The sequence below is a fragment of the Myxocyprinus asiaticus genome, chromosome 37 (assembly GCF_019703515.2).
Source record: "Myxocyprinus asiaticus isolate MX2 ecotype Aquarium Trade chromosome 37, UBuf_Myxa_2, whole genome shotgun sequence".
Classification (NCBI taxonomy): Eukaryota; Metazoa; Chordata; class Actinopteri; order Cypriniformes; family Catostomidae; genus Myxocyprinus; species Myxocyprinus asiaticus.
The window spans coordinates 40,629,650-40,651,850 of NC_059380.1; the positions used below are offsets into that span (position 1 = coordinate 40,629,650).

Genomic DNA, 22,201 nt, shown 5'->3' on the forward strand with positions numbered 1-22,201 from the left:
CGGGCAGCCGCGAGCGTCGGTTAGAGTGGATTTCACCGCTCTTCCCTGAACCCTCGCGGCTCGGTGATTGGTTCCTGGGCTCGCGGCGCCGCTCAAAGCCACGCCCCGCCCCCGTTCCTTTCTTCCCGGAAGTGCATGAAGAGCTGACAAGGTCACGGGAGGCACTTTTTACTGCCCGGTCCCGATCTTTTCAGCTTCCCCGCTCTCACTACCCTCGATGGTGGGGCGGCCAAGGTTATTCGGCAATCCCCCGGTGGATAAAGGCACTCGCGGTGCACATATGCCCACAGAGCGCCGCAACCTGGCGCGGGTGCCCAAAACCCCCATCCAAGGCATGTAGGTTTACGTCGTCTCTGACGGCCAAGGCTTCGGGTCAACTGGGAAAAGAGCAAGCTCCTCCCGGTTCAGAGCATCTCTTTTCTCTGTTTGGAGTTGGACTCATTCTCCTTGACGGCGCGCCTTACGAACGATCGCGCCCAGTCGGTGCTGGCCTGTTTGAAGGTGTTCAAACAGAAAACAACGGTTCCACTGAAATTTTTCAGAGGCTCCTGGGGCATATGGCATCCTTGGCCGTGGCCACCCCACTCGGGTTGATGCATATGAGGCCGCTTCAGCACTGGCTCCAGACTCGAGTCCCGAGACGGGCATGGCGCCACGGGACACCACGTGGCCATTACGTCGGTCTGTCACCGTCTTTTCAGCCCTTGGACCGACCTCTCGTTTCTACGAGCAGGTGTTCCTCTAGAACAGGTCCCCAGGCGCGTCGTGGTCATGACAGACGCCTCCAAAATGGGCTGGGGTGCCGTTTGCAATGGGCACGCAGCCACCGGCCTCTGGACGGATCCACGGCTGCGTTGGCACATCAACTGCATCGAGTTGTTGGCAATTCTGCTCGCCCTGCGGAGGTTTCGGCCATTGATCCAGGGCAAGCACGTGTTAGTTCAGACAGACAACACGACAATGGTAGCATATGTCAACCGCCAAGGTGGTTTGCGCTCTCGTTGTATGTCACAACTCGCCAGCTGTCTCCTCCTCTGGAGTCAGCAGCACCTCAAGTCGCTGCAAGCCACTCACATCCCGGGCAACCTCAACACTACGGTGGACGTGCCGTCACAACAGGTTACCCTCAGGGGAGAGTGGAGACTCCACCTTCAGGTGGTCCAGCTGATTTGGAGTCGATTCGACAGGCACAGGTGCACTTGTTCGCCTCCCAAGAATCCTCCCCACTGCCCGCTCTGGTACGCCCTGACCGAGGCCTCCCTCGGCATAGACGTGCTGGCACACAGCTGGCCCCCTGGCATTCGCAAATATGCGTTTTCCCCCAGTGAGCCTGCTTGCACAGACCCTGTGCAAGGTCAGGGAGGACGAGGAGAAGGTCGTCCTGGTAAGCACCCTACTGGCCTGCCCAGACGTGGTGCTCGGACCTCACGCTCCTCACAACAGCTCCCCCCTGGCAAAATTCCCCTGAGGAAGGACCTTCTTTCTCAGGGAAGGGGCACCATCCGGCACCCGTGCCCAGACCTCTGGAATCTCCATGTCTGGCCCCTGGACGGGGCGCGGAAGACCTAAGCTGTCTCCCACCTGCGATGGTAGACACGATCACTCAGGCTAGGGCTCCCTCTACGAGGTGCCTGTATGCCTTTTAGTGGCGTCTGTTCGCTAAGTGCTGTTCTTCCCGTCGGGAAGACCCCTAGAGATGCGCAGTCAGATCAGTGCTTTCCTTCCTGCAAGAGAGGTTGGAAGGGAGGCTTTCCCCTTCCACCTTGAAGGTGTACATTGCTGCCATAGCAGCACACCACGACGCAGTCGACGGTAAGTCCTTAGGGAAGCATGATCTGATCATCAGGTTCCTAAGAGGCACCAGGAGGCTGAATCCCTCCAGGCCGCATCTCGTTCCCTCAGCAGACCTCTGTAGTTCTTCAGGGTCTACAGAGAGCCCCCTTTGAGCCTTTGCAGTCAGCCAAGCTTAAGGCACTCTCCTTGAAGACTGCCCTCCTGACTGCATTCACTTCCATCAAGAGGGTAGGTGACCTGCAAGCGTTCTCTGTCAGCGAAACGAGTTCAGTCTAGGTTACTCTCACGTGATCCTGAGACCCTGACCGGGCTATGTGCCCAAGGTTCCCACCACCCCTTTAGGGACTAGGTGGTGAACCTGCAAGTGCTGCCCCAGGAGGAGGCAGACCCAGCCCTGTCGTCGCTGTGTCCAGTGCATGCTTTACGCATCTATTTGGATCGCACGCAGAGCTTTAGAATCTCTGAGCAGCTCTTTGTCTGCTTTTGGTGCAGAACGGAAAGGAAGTGCTGTCTCCAAGCAGAGGATCGCCCACTGGCTCATTGACGCCATAACTATGGCATATCTTGCCCAAAACATGCCGCCCCCGGTAGGGCTACGAGCCCATTCTACCCGTGGTGTAGCAGCTTCTTGGGCCTTGGCCAGAGGTGCCTCTCTAACAGACATTTGCAGAGCAGCGGACTGGGCAACACCCAACTCCTTTGCAAGGTTCTACAACCTCCGGGTGGAACCGGTTTCGTCCCAGGTAGTGGCACTCAACTTAAGCGGATAAGCCCGGGATAGCCGGCCGGGTGTATCGCTTGCACATAGCGCCTTCCGCCTCCTTTTGAGCTGAAGATGTGTGCTGTTAATTCCCAGTAGTGTTCACAAAATTTGTTCCCTGGTTGACTTCCTCCGAGCCCTGTGACAGTCTTCGGAGAGACTCGCTGCCGGCCCAGTACACGCGCTAACTAAGAGCACGGTTCTGGGGTAGGTGCTCCGCATGTGGCGGTTCCCTTAAGGCTAACCCCATGCGATCTATATCTTCCGCTAATTCGTTTCCCTGCTGGCAAACTGCGTCTTCGTTGGGCAGAGCCCCTCTGCCCCAGTCTCCATGTTGTAGTATCTCCTCCCCCATTGGGCAGGATCTACCTTGAAGGCTCTCCACATGGTTGGAAATACCATGTGACGTATTCTTCCACTTAAATATCCCCCCCTCTCTTGGGGTGAGGTGTGGTCTCCGCGGTGTCCTCCCCTTGGGAGGGACACCCCCCGACTAGACCTGGTGGCCCAGTCGGATAATCCCCCTTCTTTTTTGGGGAGTGGAAAAAGAGAAGGGGAAAAGAGGCCACGACTGGGTTAAGCCTGTCTCTATCTTTGGGTCGGCGACTTGTCCCCAAAAAGGGCCGTTCGACACTCATAACTGTGTTGGGGGAGGTTACGTGTCGACCTGGTGTGCTGGCTATGAGGCACACAGCAAGTCTGTCCACCACACACCGCCAGTTCACGTTACACAGTTCAGCCTTGTGGCGTTTTGTATAGGGACCCCTAGTGTCACTACATCGACACCAACATCGAGTGAGTGACAGATAGGGAACGTCATGGTTACTGGTGTAACCTCCATTCCCTGATGGAGGGAACGAGACATTGGTCCCTCCTGCCACAACGCTGAACTACCCGCTGAAATGGCCGGACCTTATATCGGCTCCTCAGCGTAAAACCTGAATGAGTGGTTGCATACCAGCTCCTTTTATACCTGTATGTTCGGGGGAGTGGCATGCAAATACCACTTGCCAATTTTCATTGGCCTTTTATCAAAGACCAGAGGTGTCTCGGGCTCCCAAGAGTGACCCCTAGTGTCACTACATCGACACCAAAGTCTCGTTCCCTCCATCAGGGAACGGAGGTTACACCAGTAACCATGATGTTTGATTAAATACGATTGTGAATTGTGTTTAAAAATAAGTAATTAAATAATTAAGTAATTAAATAATAATTGTATTTATAACCCCAGTGAGCAAGCCGAAGCGACTGTGGCAAGGAACACAAAACTCCATAAGATGTTGGTTGATGGAGAAAAATAACCTTGGGAAACCAGACTCACTGTGGGAGCCAGCTCCCCTCTGGCTAACATGAATATAATGCCAATATTACTTAGTATAGTGCAAGTCATGGTTTAAAATTATTAAACTAAGTAAGTGTTAAGGGCCAGTGTTTAAAACAAAGATTTTGTATGAACTGTAAGATTAATGACTAATGTCTTTGAAGTTCATCCTGGATTAACTGCAGAAGTTCACATAGATGCATTGTCCTAGTTAGTTAGCTGATGAAGGGTTTTGTTGGCAATTAAATTATAGTCTATGTATTCCATTTCAAGAGTGTAGTCCATCATTAGACCGAGGTGATGCAGGCAGAGGTCAGTTAGGTGCATCGCAGTTCAGTCTGGCTGGTAATTTCGGTGAGGTCTATACTAAATCCAAGGTTCAGGCATTGGCATATGAAGTATTCCATGTCTTATGGTTGGAGTTGGCATCAGTTCATCCTCTGAAGTCCATCGTATAGACTAAAGTGATGTTTGGCTGGCACCGGCTGCTATTAGTCATCATCACACAGCGACAGGTAGCAGTGGAGTCCAACACGAAGTAGGAATAGAGCTTGATCCAGCCGGTTGATACAGGGAAACAAATAAAATAATATTAGCATAGATGCCAATCAATTTATTGCAGAGTTACAGAGTTGAGGGATAAATTAGGTGTATGCCTGGCTAAATAGATGAGTCTTTAGTCTAGACTTAAACTGAGTGAGTGTGTCTGTATCTCAAACAGGGTTAGGGAGACTATTCCATAGTTTAGAAGCCAACTATGAAAAGGATCTTCCTAGAGTGACCATACTCTGGTTTAAAAAGAGGACATCTTACTTTTGGTCGCAAAAAGTAGTCTGTTAATTTACCTGATGAACTTTCACCTTTTGCTGACTCTTTATGCTTCGCAGAGCTATTGTGTGCTTCTAAATCACTTGCATCTTTATTAGCAACTGACACATAAGTGCCAGCTTTACATGTCATACATTCTGCTTCCCACGGATCTCGACCAGGACGAAAGCATGGGAATTTTTTGTGCAAATCTTCTGTAAATTTGCACTTTCGTTTGGGCATTGTTTCCACTCAGCTGTCATTTACTGCTACTGTCAAGCAACTGTTTGATGCCGAATACAATAGCTTTGCACGTTTGCGGAGAGATTGACAGGCAGGAATTTGGCCAATAGTTGCTGCAAGCCTCTTATAATTGACCAATTGGTGTGCGAAAAGGCGGGACTTACAAAGAGGGGTTAAAGCAATGCAAATGTGCGCGCACACACAATGAAGTATTAGACCAGATGCACATCATAATGCAACTAAAGCCGAATCCCAGACATTTTCGCAAACTTAGAAATCCCGGCCGGATGCTTTTTTAAGGTCCGAAAAAGAGGACATGTCCGGGAAAAAGAGGACGTATGGTCACCCTAGATCTACCTTCTTTTGAGGATTTTGATATTCTAGGATTTTGCGATTGTAATGAACGTGATGGAATTTAGCGTGATAGAAAGTCGCTTAAGTACTGTGGAGTTTGAGCTTTGTACGTAGTTAACAGAATTTTAAAATGAATAGAAATTTAACAGGTAGCCAATGTAACGATGGTAAAATTAGGCTAATATGATCTTATTTCTTAGTTCTCGTCAGCACTCTGGCAGCTGCATTTTGAACCAATTGAAGTTTATTTATTGATCTTGCTGGACATCCTCCCAGTAATGCATTACAATAATCTAGTCTTGAGGTCATGAACGCATGAATTAGTTTTTCGGCATCAGCAACAGAGAGCATGTGTTGTAATTTAGCAATATTTCTTAGGTGGAAGAATGCTGTTCTTCAAACATTTGTAATTTGATTTTCAAAGGACAGATTGGTATCAAATATAACACCAAAGTTCTTCGCTGTTGAAGACGATGTAACAGTACATCCATCGAGAGACAAATTATATTTTAGCGGCTTGTTTTTAGAGGTTTTTGGTCTAATAATTAGTACCTCTGTTTTGTCGGAATTGAGTAGAAGGAAATTTCTGACCATCCAATCTTTTATTTCATTGATACATTCTGCTAATTTGGAGAATTGTGAAATCTCATCAGGTTTTGAAGAAATATAAAGTTGGGTATCGTCGGCATAACAGTGGAAACTTATTCCATGATTCCTGATTATATCTGACTCCAAAAGAGATGAGAATATTGATAAATGCTAATCCCAATGTGTCATTTTAATTATCTATGTGAATTTTGAAGTCACCAACAATTAAAGCTCTATCTACAGTAACTACAAGATCTGATAAAAAATTTGCAAATTCACCAAGGAAATCAGAATAAGGCCCGGGTGATCTATATACTGTAGCAAGGGTAAAAGACAGCAGAGTTTTTTTTATTTATATCTATATCTGACAGTGTCACATTAAGCATTATTAGTTCAAAAGACTTAAATTTATATCCTGTCCTCTGAGTAACACCAAAAACTTCACTGTAAATTGTAGCAACATCTCCTTCTCTACCCTTCAGATGAGACTCATGTTTATAACAATGACCTGGAGGAGTAGATTCATTTAAACTAATATATTCATCCGGTTTAAGCCAGGTTTCTGTTAAACAGAGCGAATCCAAACTATGATCTGAAATAATTGTGTTTACAATTAGTGCTTTGGTTGAAAGAGATCTAATGTTTAGTAGCCCTATCTTTATATGATGTTTATCTTTAATTTTGTTTGTTTTGTTCAAGTTTGACCTTAATCAGATTTTTTCTAAATGATTTAGTGAGGGTTTTGTGTTTGGTAGTTCAGGGAACAGACACAGCCTCTATATGATATCTAGGTGATACAGTATCTATGTGTTGTAGTTTATGTGACCTGTGTGACATCTCAAGGCAGCTAGAAGATGTTCGGATTAACCAGTTTGTCTGCTTCCTGACCTGGGCCCCAGTTAGTCAAATACTGTAATTATTAAGACTATGAGCCAAATTATGAGAGAGGAGAGTGGCACCTTCCCTGGAGGTATGGAGTCCGTCTCTCTTTAGCAGGTCAGGTCTACCCCAAAAACTCTTCCAATTATCTATAAATTCTATTCTATTCTCCAGACACCACTCAGACATCCAGCCATTCAGTGACACTAATCTACTATAAACCTCGTCACCGCGACGAGCAGGGAGGGGGCCAGAGCATATTACAGTGTCTGACATCATTAACATTCACTCTAAAATCATTAACATTATCTCTAGTGATTTCTGACCAGCGAAGCCGGACATCATTAGTGCCGACATGAATAATAATTTTAGAAAATCTATGTTTAGCATTAGCCAGCACTTGTAAATTTGATCTGATGTCAGATGCTCTGGCACAAGAAATGCATTTAACAATAGTGGCAGGAGTCTCTATTTCCACGTTCCTTACAATAGAATCACCAATAGCAAGGGCTCTTTCAACATGATTCTCAGTGGGCGCATCACTGAGTGGGGAGAATCGATTGGAAACCCTAACAGGAATGGGAGACTGGTGTCACTTTGCTGAGCGAATATGCCGCCGAGACGTCACCCAAATGCCCTGCTGTGGGGGCCCTACAGCCGGAACCAAAGTGTGTGTGTTGCTCTCTGTACTGCCCACATCCGAAACAGTATCTACCAGCTTCTCTTTCTCACTGACCTCCACTAGTGTTCGGATGCGTGTCTCTAACTCATTAACCTTCTCCGTCAGCCTGACTAATTCCTTACATTTATCACATGTGAATCCCTCACTGCTGACGGAAGAGGCTATTGTAAACATGTGACATGCAATGTAGGAAGAAATAACATGAGTGGATGCCATGACTTACCGTAGTTGTTTGTTGTTGTTGTTGTTGGTTGTTCCTAAGCAGTGAGGGTTTTAGATCGATGTGAATCCCTCACGTAATTGTTTGTTGTTATGGTTGTTCTTGATAAGCGGTGCTTTGAGATCGATGCAATAATACGTGTAACACAGAGGAGAAAAACGGGTGTGCACTGTAAAATGCACGCAGTTTAATCGCAATAAAAATAGAAAGAGGATGCATGTGGAAAATGCACACAGTTGAATCACGATAAGAGAATAATGCGGGGGAAAACATGATGCACGCTGAAAAATGGCAGATGTTAAGGATTAAAGGCTGAAAACAGATAGATGAGCAATGTTAAAAAAGCTAGCAGGCTACAAACACAGACTCGAGCTAGGCGCCAGCAGCAACAGGCAAAATACACACAGATGAAACAGTAGAAAAGCGGAAAAACCCGAAACACGTGGTAAAATGACAAAGGATAAAATGACAAACGTATGAGAATAAGAATAAGCAATGCTAAGCAGGCTAGCAGGCTACAAACACTCATGTAGCATTGCTAGTATGAGTGAAGATGTATCATTAAAATTCATGGGGATCCTCTCTGGCATACAGGAGGTTAAAAACAACATCAGTGAGTTTGCCAACAGGATGTCAGCCACGGAACAACGGATTAGCGATACCGAGGATCAGGTTTCAGTGTTGCAGAATATTGTGGTTACTCTACAGCAACAGGTAAAACTGCTTGACACTAAATTGGAGGATCAGGAAACCTCCGTCTCATTAACATACCTGATGGCCCTGAGGGTGTGGATGCGATACAGTTTTTGAAGCGCTGGTTGCCTGAAGTTTTGGGTGATCTGCTTTCTAACCTGGTCACTGTTGAAAGAGCCCATCGCTTACAGGGCCGATGAGATCATAACTTCGCCAGGATCCTCATTGTATGCTTCTTCAGCTCCAGAGACAAGGACAGAATATTGAAAGCTGTTCGGGCCAAAGGTGATGTATGGTGAACAAGAAGTAAAGTTCTTCCAGGATATTGCGAGAGAGACTCACGCTAAGAGATGGCAGTACTTCAGCAGCTAAAAGCCTTGAACATTCAATATGGAATAACCTTCCCGGCAAAGCTCCATGTCACACATGAAAGCCATGACCACATCTTCGAGAGCCCTGCGGAGGTCTAAACTTTTGTTCAGAAGATAAAAAAGTACAGGCAGTTAAGCTGTGCTGTGTGAACAGGTTGTATACAGAAGAAATCGATGCACGTCAGAGTTAAGTTCGCAAAATGGGTCAAGTAAATTTGGTTGTGATGGCCTGAACTGGTATTAAAGCTTTTTTTATTTTTTTTTTATTTTTTTGTTTAACAAATGATACATTGGTTTAAGATGTGGTGATACCTAAAATACTGGCAAGTATCTTCCCACTGAGGTATGCCTCATAACTTCACTTTGTTTGACTGTATGTTCATATACCATTCATTATTTTCACTTGGAAATGTCTCGTTACATTTTTGTTGTCAACTTGGGGTGCCGTTTGTGTGCGGGAGTAGAATAACTTAGGGTTTTGTATTTGAGTAGCGGATTTCTGCTCCTCGCAGCAGGTTTGGGGGGAAATTATGTGGCATCTTTTGATGTCGGGGGAGGGAAGGGAAAGTGCTGGCAGGTTCGGGGCACCAGTGCTGAGGGAAGCATCCTATCAATTTATAATTTTCCAATTTTGGGGCATTTCATTTCTTATAAAACAGGCTGGGAGACATCGGAATAGATGTGAAGTGATCAGGGTTTCAACTATTGCACTAAACAATAATGACTGAGTTGAAAATAAAGATAACATCATGGAATGTGAGAGGGCTGGGGAACTTTATAAGAAAGTGGAAATTAAATAAGTAATGACCAGAATTAAAAATTCCTGCAAGAATGCCACTTATTGTCTAATAATAAGTTACCAATACACAGACCATGGCAAGGGCAAGTGTTTTCAGCCTTATTCTCTTCGAGTTCTAGGGGACTCATGACTCTGACTCATAAATCTGTCCCTATTCAAATATCACACACAGTTTCAGATACAGAGGGATGCTATTTAATTATTCAAGGCTCCATATTCAACAAGAAGGTGATAATCGTCAGTATTTATGGCCCCAATTCAGACTGCCCAAGCTTTTATTTTAAATAGCTTTTATTAATAACTTCTTTTTCAGGCAAACTCTTAATAGCGGGAGAAATTGACAATTTCGCCAAATCTTGATCGTTCCACTGGCTTAGATACCACTCATTCACAAAGCAGAAAAAATACACATTTTTATGAAAGAACTTAATTTGTGTGACCCATGGAGGAGACAAAATACGTGGCAAGGTGTCCCTTATTGCCAATGCTATTTATTTTACTGCAATCAGAAACAGGTGTTAGACATCATAGCGCTCAGGTGTGTGCACCCTTACTGCTTTCTCTCTTTCCGGACGAATGCTCGACCACACCCCTGCCCCCACCGCCACATATCCCCAACGCCCGACTCAGGCCAGGGAGTCATCTGGTCTGCCCCCCCCCCATTTCTGGAAAGGAAGTCTGCGATAGCCATCTGTGCCCCCGGTCTGTGGACCACCTCGAACCTATACGGCTGAAGAGCCAGATACCAACGGGTCATCCGCACGTTGGTATCTTTCATGTGGTGGAGCCATTGGAGTGGGGCGTGATTTGAACAGAGGGTGAAGGCCCACCCCAACAGGTAGTACCGGAGAGTGAGGACAGCCCACTTGATGGCAAGACACTCTTTTTCAATGGTGCTGTACTTAGTCTCCCTCAGTGAGAGCTTGCAACTAACGTACAGCACCGGGCATTACTCCCCCTACACCACCTGCGAGAGCACCACCCCAGCCCCTTATCTGAAGCGTCCATCTGTAAAATGAAAGGGAGAGAGAAATAGGGTGAATGAAAAAGCAGTCTGCTACAAAGTGCAGCTTTCACCTGCGTAAATGCCTGTTGATATTGCTTCGTCCACTAGACCTGATCTGGAGTTCCTTTTTTAGTGAGATCAGTCAACAGGCTGGTGACGTCCAAATAATTAGGCACGAACCTTCTATAATAGCCAGCCAGCCCCAGGAACTGTCTCACTTCCTTTTTGGTCTTGGGTCTCGGGCAGGTTGCAATCACCACAGTTTTATCCATTTGGGGACACACCTGCCCATGGCTCAAGTGGAACCCCAGATATGTTACCTCCACCCATCCAACTGCGCACTTCTTGGGGTTTGCCGTAAGTCCCGCCCGTCGCAGCGACCTCAGAACAGCCCTCAGATTCTGCATGTGCAGCTGCCAATCATTACTGTATATAATGATGTCATCCAGATAGGCAGTGGTGTAAGGAGAGTGTGGTCTGAGGACTCGGTCCATAAGGTGCTGAAATGTAGCTGGGGCCCCAAACAAAATGAACAGAAGTGTCACAAATTGGTGTAAGCCAAACGATGTGGAGAAGGCAATTTTTCCACGGGATATTAGTGTTAAGGGGATCTGCCAATAACCCTTTGTCAAATCCAGTGTCGAATAAAAGCGAGCTGTGCCCAACCGATCGAGCAACTCATCAATATGAGGCATTGGGTATGCGTCAAATTTAGACACCGCACTGACTTGCGTATAATCCACACAGAACCGTACGGACCTGTCACTCTTAGGAACTAGAAAAACCGTGCTGGAATAAATCGCTGTGGGATTCCTCTATTACTCCCATATCAAGCACTGCATCTAATTCTTCCCAAACTAATTTCTTTTTGTGCTCAGGCAGTTGGTAGGGACGGCTATGTACCACTACCCCAGCTGCCGTCTCGATGTGGTGCTGGATGAGGTTTGTACGACCCGATAGAGGAGAAAACACTTGGCAACCTCTGTGACTTGATACGGTGAGAGGTGGTCTCCACAAGTGACCGGGGTGACATGATTGGCTTTTACGTTCACCTCCGGTCCGAGCTCCACCCTCTCCGGAACTACCATTGTCAATGTCACAGGGACCGCCACCCTCCATAATTTCAGGAGGTTGAGATGGCACTATTTGTTCGTTTTACCTCATAATCGGGATCTCCCACTCGTTGTGTGACCTTAAAGGGCCCTTGCCACTTGGCGAGTAATTTAGAGCTCGATGTGGGGAGTAATACAAGCACTTTATCTCCCGGTGCAAATTCCCATACCCGAGTACCCCTGTTATACAGCCGGCTTTGACGTTCCTGAGCTTGGTGCAAATTCTCCTGTGTTAGCTGACCCAAAGTGTGGAGTTTTGCTCTAAGATCAAGAAAATATTAAATTTCATTTTTACTGTTTGAAGGTCCCTCCTCCCAAATTTCTCATATGACATTGAGCACACCACACGGCCGACACCCATACAGCAGTTCAAACGGGGAAAACCCTTTGGGGGCTTGAGGGACCTCTATTATTCTCGTGCATGAACTTACGAATCATATTTTTCAGGATTTTATTAAATCGCTCCACCAACTTGTCTATTTGTGGTTGGTTAACACTGGTGTGAATCGATTTAATACCCAATAATTCATACAGTTCGCGTAGTGTTCATGACATAAATGTAGTGCCTTGATCAGTGAGGATTTCTTTCAGAATCCCCGGTCGGGAGATTATTCTGAAGAGTGCCTCCGCAACACTACATGCTGAGATGTTGCGCAGAGGCACTGCTTCCGGATATCGCATTGCTTAGTCCACCAGAACCAATACAAAGCAATTTCCGCATGCTGTCTGCTCTAATGGCCCAACGAGGTCTATGCCAATTCTTTCGAAGGGGACCTCGATTAATGGGGTGCAATGGCGCTCTTGGGGTAGCCGGCGGATTCACCAGCTGACATTCACGGCATGCCACACACCACCTGCGAACATCCTCACAAATGCCCGGCCAATAGAAACGGGCCATTAGTCGGTTCAGTGTCTTTTCCTGCCTTAAGTGACCCACCATCAGATTACAATGGGCCCTTATGATTATAATGGTCCCTAATGGGACCATAATGGATTATAATGGTCTGGAATAACATTTCCCGACAGCTCCAAGTTATTAACAGCTGGGTTGTATCTCCTTTTGTCTGAGCATCCTGCGTCACTTGATACAACCACTCTTTTATAATAGCAAAATATAGATATGAAAGTGTGATGTTTGGTTGGAGTTATTGACCATCAATAACTTTCACTTGGTCAAGGGCATGCTTAAGGGTTTCATCTCTCGACTGCTCTAGAAGGAAATCCCTTTTGGAAAATCTTCTAAGAATGGGAGGGGCCAAAGCCTCCCCCTCCCTTACATCATCCTGATGTGGAGCTGATGAGGACTGCCCCGGCTCTGCCTCCCCTCCCAAAGCATCGAACATTTCACATCTAACCACTTTCTTGCAGGACCCATCCACACATATTCCCTTTAATGCATTTTTAAATTCTGGCCAATTAGTTCCCAAAATTAGTAGATGGGTGAGGCAGGAACTAACCGCCACCTCCACTCTATGCTTTTGTCCCCAAAATTTAAAACGAGTGTCACTACAGGATAATTGTGAGTATCCCTAAGCACACACCTCACCCTCACCCTTTTGCTTATGCCCAAAGCCTCGTCTTGAACCAAACATTGGTGTATAGAGGTCTGGTTACAGCCCGTATCCACCAAGGCTTGATGTGTACTCCCCTTGACACTCACCAGTATTCTGTATGCTCCGGCTCGATCGGGGGCAGCCCGTGGAGTGTCAGGGACCCAGACCACAGTTCCCAGCTCCATCAATGGACATTGGTCCCAGAAGTGCCCTGGATCCCTGCAACTCCAGTAGGACGGCCTAGGTGTTACGCCTGCACCTGTGTCGGTGGGTACATCCACCTGAGGGAGAGAGTGACGAGACACTGAGGCCACCGGTGGCGGGATAAACCCCCATGAATGGGGAGCTGGCTTCGGTAGCAGTGTAAACATTCAAGGAAGGGAGGGAAAGGAGGTCACAGGAAACTTGGGCTTCAACTCAAAGCTATAACTTTAATAAACAAATGCAAAGAGGCTTTTCAGCATAACACTCTTTGGCTTAAACTCAACAGTCTCTTTCAGACGGGTAGCTCTCACTCCCTCATCTCTGGCGTGGTCCCTTTTTATCTCTCTCCCCAGTGCTTACTGCAATCAGAAACAGGTGTTAGACATTATAGCGCTAAGGTGTGTGCACCCTTATCGCTTTCTCTCTCTCCGGATGAATGCTCGACCACACCCCGCCGCCACAGTACGCTTTTCCATTGTATATGGGAGTGTGAGGAGATAAAGGTTTTTTGGAAGGGAGTTTTACAACTAATCACCGATATTATTTCCAGACCCATTCCATTATCTGCCAAAATGTGTGTTTTGGGCTTATTCCCTGAAAGTCTATCTTTGGCAAGCTACCAAACTAAAATTATTGATATATGTTTGGTTCTTGCAAGAAGGTTAGTAGTGATATACTGGAAAAATATAGGGCATCCCTCAATTAAACATTGGTTAAAAGATCTATCGCCACTGTCTTACATTGGAAAAATTAACATAAGTATAAAGGGCAAAATAAAAGATTATTATGGCATCTACAGATTCAAACGACTTGTGTTCGGGGTCTCCTCAGCAAGTGAGTAGTATCAGCATGAAATAGCCACTGCTCTGGCTGGTATCGAAAGGCATGGAAAATATATCAGATGATATCATGATCCACGCACCAGATAAAGAGTTGCATGACAAAAGAATGCACGCAGTACTGAAAAGACTGAAGAGCTGTGGCCTAACACTGAATGCAGACAAATGTCAGTTCAACATGGACAAATTTGTGTTTATGGGCATATTACTGTCACAGAAGAGCATAGGTCCAACGGCAGAGAGAATGAGAGCTGTTGTGGAGGCAAGGGACTCAAGGGAACCTGAAAACGCATCAGAGGTATGGAGTTTTCTTGGTTTAGCAGGCTATAGCAGCCATTTCAGACCACATTTTGCAAGTCTTTCGGAACCTCTCGGCAGACTGACAAAAAAGGACACCAAATTTCATTTTGGCCCAGAGCAAAAGGCAGCTTTCAAAACTCTGTAAGACAAGCTCGACACTTGCCTATTTCGACAAAGAGGCACCAACCAAGGTCATCGCTGATGCAGGGCCGATGGGCATCGGTGCAGTATTGGTGCAGGAACAGAAAGCATTATTCCCAAACCCACACTCACACTGGTGTGGGCATGCGAAAGGCTACACCCATATGTGTATGGTCAGAAGTTTGATTTAGTTATGGACCACAAGGCTTTGGAGACGATCTATAGCCCTCGATTGAAACCATGTGCACGAATTGAAAGATGGGTTTTGAGACTACAGCCTTACGAATTTCGAGTGGTTCATATACTTGGCACACACAACATTGCAGACCCTCTGTCACATTTGCTAGGACCATCAGCAAAGGAAAAAAACACATACACATAGAGCAGAATAGTATGTATGTTTTGTGGCTGTCAACGCAACACCAAAAGCCCTGACCACAAAGGAAGTGGAACAGACCTCAGCTGAGGATACAGAGTTGAAAAACATGAGAAATGCTATTCAAACAGGCTGTAATGACAATTCCCCAGCATATGCACACATTGCTGGTGAACTGTGGGTCTAGGATTGTGTTGCCTCAGTTGCTGCAGATCAGAGCACTGCAGTTGGCTCATGAGGGTAATTTGGGAGTTGTGGGGACAAAGCAACATTTGAGAACAAAGGTTTGGGGGACAGAAATGGACCAGTCTGCAAGCGTTAAAGACGTCCACATAGTGCTTGTTCAATGCACAGCAGTTGCACCCCTTCATGGTACACAACTACATTACCCATGGTACAGTAGAGAAAGATTCACCAATCAGAGAACCGCATCCAACGAAACCCACGAAACGTGGCTTGGCGCGACCGTGCGCTCCCATGACACACTGTGAATGACGTAATCGAGTCAGTCTCCCTTTACCCTTAAACTACTTATATATGTGAACATATCGGGATATTTTGCAATAAACGTATAATATATTTCTTCTATACTTGTAATCTACAACCTAAAATCCATAGTTGTATATATTCCCATAGTTTATTATTCAGTGACATCATTCGCAATGCTTCATAGGATTGTAGTCTGTGCCCTCATGAAACACGATAAGTAAACAGCCTCGATGTACCTTTGTCTTTATGTCCAATTTTCAATACTTTTTTGACTCAAAACAAAGTTTGTGATGTTGTGATTCACCTCGAAGCTGGTTGGTTTTGATTCATTGTCTCTTTTATGAAGGATTTTATTAAAAGTCTATGGAGGAAATGAATGGGGAAAATACTTGCGGTACCCAGACGGCTGAAAAAGTGGGCAGTCACTGTTGCTCTGTTGTGCCACTGTTGAATTTGACAGTCACAGGAGCAAACAATGCTGCTCTTACTTTTGCTCGGTTTTGGTCTCAAAATTATCTTTGAAGGGCGGGGTTTTGTTATGAAGGGGTGTGGCTAATTCAATGACTCAATCATGTGAAAGCTTCAGAACACTAAAATCGCTTACAGTTTTAATGTAGTTTCAGGTTTTGACATTTCTGTAGCATTGCTAATCAAATGAAATTATAAAATTATAAAAATTATAAAAAATGTATTTTTATTAATTTTATGAAACCTGAAAATAAATACAGGTTTTGAAGTTAGCTTTGAAATTTTGCCAGACCCAGGTAGCTAAAGCAGTCTACATTTCCACTGTTCACCTGCAGGTGTCACTGAGAGATCAAATCATGTCACATTGAAATGTGCTGCTGAATTCTCCTGGTCTGGTTGGGCTCTGTGGTGTGAGTCTGTAATCTAAGTTTCTGGGAGACTGAGACTGGCGGATTGCTTGAGTTCAGGCAGGGGCGTAGATTCCAGGGGGATGGGGGGAGGTAATCAAAATAAATAAGTTCAACCCCCTTAATATTTATACCATGATTAATGGAAACAAGTAAATGCTTCACGCTGCAACCCCCTCAATGTTCAAGCCAAATCTATGCCCTTGAGTTCAGGGGTTCTGGACTGTACTAGACTTTGATCGGGTGTCTGCACTAAGTTCGGTACCGATATGGTGATCCTGAGGGAGATCGGGATGAGCAGGTCATCTAAGGAGGGGAGAACCGGCCCAGGTCGGGAACGGAGCAGCTCAAATCCCCCGTGCTTATCAGCAGTAGGTCAACACCTGAGAACAGACACTGCAGTTCAACCTGAGCGACACAGTGACACCCAGTCTTTACTTCTTACAGTATGTGATTTAAAAAAATAAAATAAAAATACTCAAAAATAGCTGACATTTTGGTGGTAGTGAAAACCAAAAAAAAAAAAAAAAAAAAAATTTAAATAAAATCTATATTTTTGTTATTTCATCTTTTATTCTTGAAAATGTATGTGTTATGATAAATCGTGCAGATTTCCATTTATTCATCCACACACACTTGTTTTGGCAGCTCATCGTAGCAAGATTGTCGTGTAAAATTAAGAACTGTAAACAAATCATAGAGAAATGTGAATAAAAGTTAAAAGTAACATTAAAGTTCCCACTCAGTCAAGGTTTTGATAAATTGTGTTTTGTTATACAAAGTTGTGTAATTTTGTAGAATAAGAAGATTAAATGGTATAAAATAAAACATTAAATCATTTTATCGAAAAGTTAATTGGTAAGAACAATAGGCCTGAACACATTTAGTCTATAATTCTACTTTTGCAGATCAAATTATTTCTCATTGAAATGTGCTGCTGATTTATCCTCCTACTCAGTCTTTATTTCTTACAGGGTGGGATTACCAAACACATTACAACAATATGCACAGGTAATTCACTTTTTTGTTGTTGTTAAACCTGGTTTGCTGTTAAACACCATAATGTCCTAAAATAAAAAGTTTTTTGCTGTGAATATCGTTTGTGTAAATAATTCTAAATATACACAGAGGTGCATGGCAAATATGAAGGAGGAAAATGATTGACATGTTGACTGCATTGTCAATCTGTTTCAATACACTGTTTTTTTATATGTTATAAGCACATAACGGTGGTCACACAGGTATATATATATTTTTTTTTTTATTATTTTTTTTTCTGTATTATTTATTTTCTAAATAGAGGGGGAAAAAACTCAAAACGCCTAAACTGAAAAAAAAAAAAAAAAAAAAAAAAAATTAAGAAGGATCAATCATGCTTTAAAATGGTTTAATAGCTATGAAATGCTCTAGGACACATCCAATGTGATCTTGAAACTTTGTGTTACCTGAAATAGTAATAAATAAAATTCAACTGCAGCTCATTTTATACTTATTAGACACTTGATCACCAACCATGTTCTCGCATGAGTCCACTCTTTAAAGGAGCACTTAGCAATTTTTCCTCATTTAAAAAGTTTTACTTCTAAAGAAATTAATAATTAAATTAATTAATTTTAATAATTAATTTAATTAATTAATTTTAATAAGTAATTTTTAATTAATTAATAATTAATTTTAATTAATTATATTTATTTAGCACACATTATACATTTGCACATATACAGTGAAATTCTTTTTTTCACATATCCCAGCTAAGCTGGGGTCAGAGTGCAGGGTCAGAATTAATTGCCATTTTGAAACATATGTAGTATGAATCATATCAGTAACCTCATAAAAGCTGTTTTATTCTACATGGAGAGGGTCCCCTCAGCCATGTAAAGATCACATGACCAACCAAATACTACTCACTAAATCTAAGTAACTGCACTCTTATTGGGCACTTATTGGGGAGTTGTTGGTGTAGAAAGGCTAACTAAATTGTGCCCTAGACAAAAAATGACCAAAACGGCAATTGCGACTGGGGTAGCCAATGCGGTGGACAGGCTTCGGTATATGATGGCCATGGTGATCTGGCATCCACCAGAAGGTGGAGGAGCGATTGAGGACCGGACGACAGCGTATCTAGGAGCTGGCGAGCAAGTCCTTCTCTCTCTCTCTCTCTCTCTCTCTCTCTCTCCTCTCTCTCTCTCTCTCTGTGTGTCTCCGCTCACCCTTTCCCTCTCCCCACGCTTCCCCTCGTTTCTCCCCCAGGTTCACAAGAGGCGGGGTGGACCACCAGCTGATAGAACGGCTGGAAAGGCAGCGTCTCCCCCAGAGATGGGGGATGGGGGATGGGGGGGGGGGGAGTTGGTCAGACCGGTGGTTAGACCTGGAGGCACCAAACTGGTGCCTCCAGCTCCCCTTTATCACACTTTCCCGCTGATCGGCTGATTCAGCGCTGGCCGTGCATCGTCACGGCCTGGCCACGCCCTCCTCCTCGTTGCAATATTACTATAAGAGCCTGTATTGAGACAATATAGTAAGCAACAAAGGCAGTGTATCCACTCCATATTAGCATGTCTATTTATAGCCAAGGCTGCATCCATTTTTAGAACACATGCTTTTGATGTCCTGCATTCTCCACTAAACGTGTCCTCATCTTCCCATTGGTTCCCTGGGCCCTCCGTCATCGTGACTGCTTACTGAGAAGATGACCAAGTGATGTGATTTTCACGTAGTGTTAAATTCCATATTAACCTAAAAGACAACAAGAGGATCACTGTTTAGCCCAGCATGATTTGAGAATGATCAAAAGAGAATTTTGTGTTCATCAATGGAAGAAAAGAAATCTTAAAATGTTTTGTAAAAAAACACCTTCCATTTCAGTGACAGAGTACATTCTTCTTCCCAAAAGACAATTGAAAAATACTGTATATGCCACACAATTCAATATGATGTTGATTGCCATAATGACAACATATAAGAAGCCGTGGTCCCATCTGGCTGGAAAGCTGAAGCATTTTAAAGAGGTTAAAGCCCTGAAGACCCCATACGAACACTGAGAGTGAGCAGTTCGCTTTCAACTGCACTGCACTGATTCTTCACCCACTGTTCACTTTCATTGATGCATTAAATATTCAACATGTCAAAATGTGAGTTTCATTCTTCATTTCAGATGTCAAAATACAGAAGCAATTACACTTGCCCAGTTATCTTATGATACAATTTTGTGGATATCAGAAAAAAATTGATTAAATAGCAAAGTATGATGGCTCTTTGAGTTTCTGTTTTGGTATACAGCATAATATAAATTGTATTTTATACAATATTTACTTGCAATGTACAATTATATAAAACATGTACGCAGTTGCATGCAACCTGTGCCATACTATCCATTTAGCTATCAGTCGGCCTACAGTATGTGTGTTTTTATGTATATTTTTAATGTATGAGGGAAAATGCATATTTTAGTTGCTGTAGCTTGTCACTATTCTTTTTAATATTTCACAATTTTAATAAATTTTTAGCAGTTCATTTAAATAGTTTCATGGTGTGGCCAATGGAGTTTTAAGAGTACAAATATCCCATGTAGTCTCCCCATTAATATGAGGTTTAAAAAAAAAAAAAAAAAAAAAAAAAAAACAGCATGTATAATAATTGTACAAAAATCTACTGTCACAAAAAAGTATCATGGTACTACCATACTTGGAAGCACATTGGAGTACCATGTAAATACCATAGTACATGAATTGTAGTGCCATTGTATTACCATATGATACAAATACCATAGTAACACCACATTAGTATTTGTAATTCATCTATTTATAAAATTACGGAAGCCCATTTCCGCCACATAAAAAAACTGTGCATTGGTAAGTTATAATTATGAGATACAAATTCATAATTATGATATAAAAAGACATTATTTTGAGATAAAAAGTCAAAATTAGGGGATAAAAAGTCAGTTTTGAGATATTAGGCGAAAAAATGGGCTTTTATATATTTATTTAAAATACAACGTAAACTGGGAGTACATTCGTATAAAGTCGCAGAATAATGCCAGCAAAACTAAACTTTTAAATCTGAGTTGCGAATGGGTGTTTCCGATCATTTAACAATTTTTTTGTAAGTGTTACTACGACAAAAACACTACAACAGTTTCCCTCTGACACTCAAACACGTAGCGGACACATTTCCTGTTTCTCCTACAGGCGCTTTGTTGAGGCAGCTGACGGAATGTACCATTCCTCTGTGGGGTGAACACCACAGCTCAAACTACATCTGTTTCAACTTTTTTCCTGTAAAACCCCAAGCGTTTTGATGCATATTTAAGAAATAAATGTATTTACGTGATATAGCTCGCAGATTTGCTTTTAACTGTGATTTTAGTCTTATATTTTAAGCTGTCTTTGTCGGTGCACCCCTCCGACGCGTCTGTTGCCATGTTCCCGGTTTCCTTATGGGTGTGGTGACGAGATTGCTGGTGAAAATTGACTCTCAGCTCGCGTGAGGGGTGCGTGGCCCTTTAAATGTGTGTAAAATTTAGTTCTGATTCATTTTATAAGCTTTGAATTTTATTCTTGCTCTTGTCAACATGCGAGGGTTCTGAAAACAGCTAAATTTCGACCAAGTCAGCCGGATTCAGGTGAGGAAAAACAATCGCTCGCAGTATTTCTCTTTTCTGGTTTATTTCCTGCTTGTAAAAATCGCGTGAAGGCGTGTGTAACGTTTGCAAGTTTATCGAACTTTTTTGTACTGTTTTGGGATGGAATTATTGTTAAAATATTGACTAACAGCTAATTAATTAAGTTGTTGATGGAAGTGAAGAGGCAACAGGAGGCCTGACACACACACACACACACACACACACACACACACACACACACACACACACACACACACATATACACATATACACATATACACACACATATACACATATACACATATACACACACACACACATATACACACATACACATATACACACACACACACACATATACACATATATACACACACACACACACACATATACACATATACACACACACACATATACACACACACACACACACACATATACACATATATACACACACACACATATACACACACACACACACACACACATATACACATATATACACACACACACATATACACACACACACACATACATACATATACACACACACACACACACACACACACACATACATACATACACACACACACACACACACACACACACACACACACACATACATACATACATATATACATATATACACACACACACACACACACACATACACTCACACACACACATACCGTGTTTTTATATCATTGTGGGGATTCTCCATAGACTTCCATACATTTTATGGTTTTTATACAGATCTAATGATAATTTCTATCCCCTAACCATAACTCTAACCCTAAACCTAACCCTCACAGAAACCTTTTTGCATTTTTACGTTTTCAAAAACACATTGTTTAGTATGTTTAATAAGCCATTTCCCTCATGGGGACCGCTGGCTGGGCCCCACAAGGGAGGTTTCTCAGGTTTTACTATCCTTGTGGGGACATTTGGTCCCCACAATGTAATATAAACATGTACACACACACACAGTTTCCTGTCATTAGTTAATATTCTGAGAGTTGTGGTTTAGTGGTCAAGTCCTGGGCTGGATGCTGTAATGTTGTAGGTTCAAACCCCAGATTTCTCACCCTTGTGTCCTTGATCAAAACACTTCTGCTCAGGTTACTGTAGTAAACTTGTACTTTAAGTTGAAAAGCACAAGGTATATGAATAC

General features: G+C 43.5%; 1 protein-coding gene across 1 annotated transcript in view; it reads left to right on the forward strand.

Moving 5' to 3' along the window:
- Window positions 1–20,856: 20,856 nt before the first annotated feature.
- gnb4b (guanine nucleotide binding protein (G protein), beta polypeptide 4b) overlaps window positions 20,857–22,201 on the forward strand; it is a 29,114-nt gene continuing 27,769 nt past the window's right edge. Inside the window, exon 1 of the mRNA XM_051675955.1 lies at window positions 20,857–21,030. The gene's annotated coding sequence lies outside the window, so the exon portion shown is untranslated. The remainder of the gene's footprint in view (window positions 21,031–22,201) is intronic.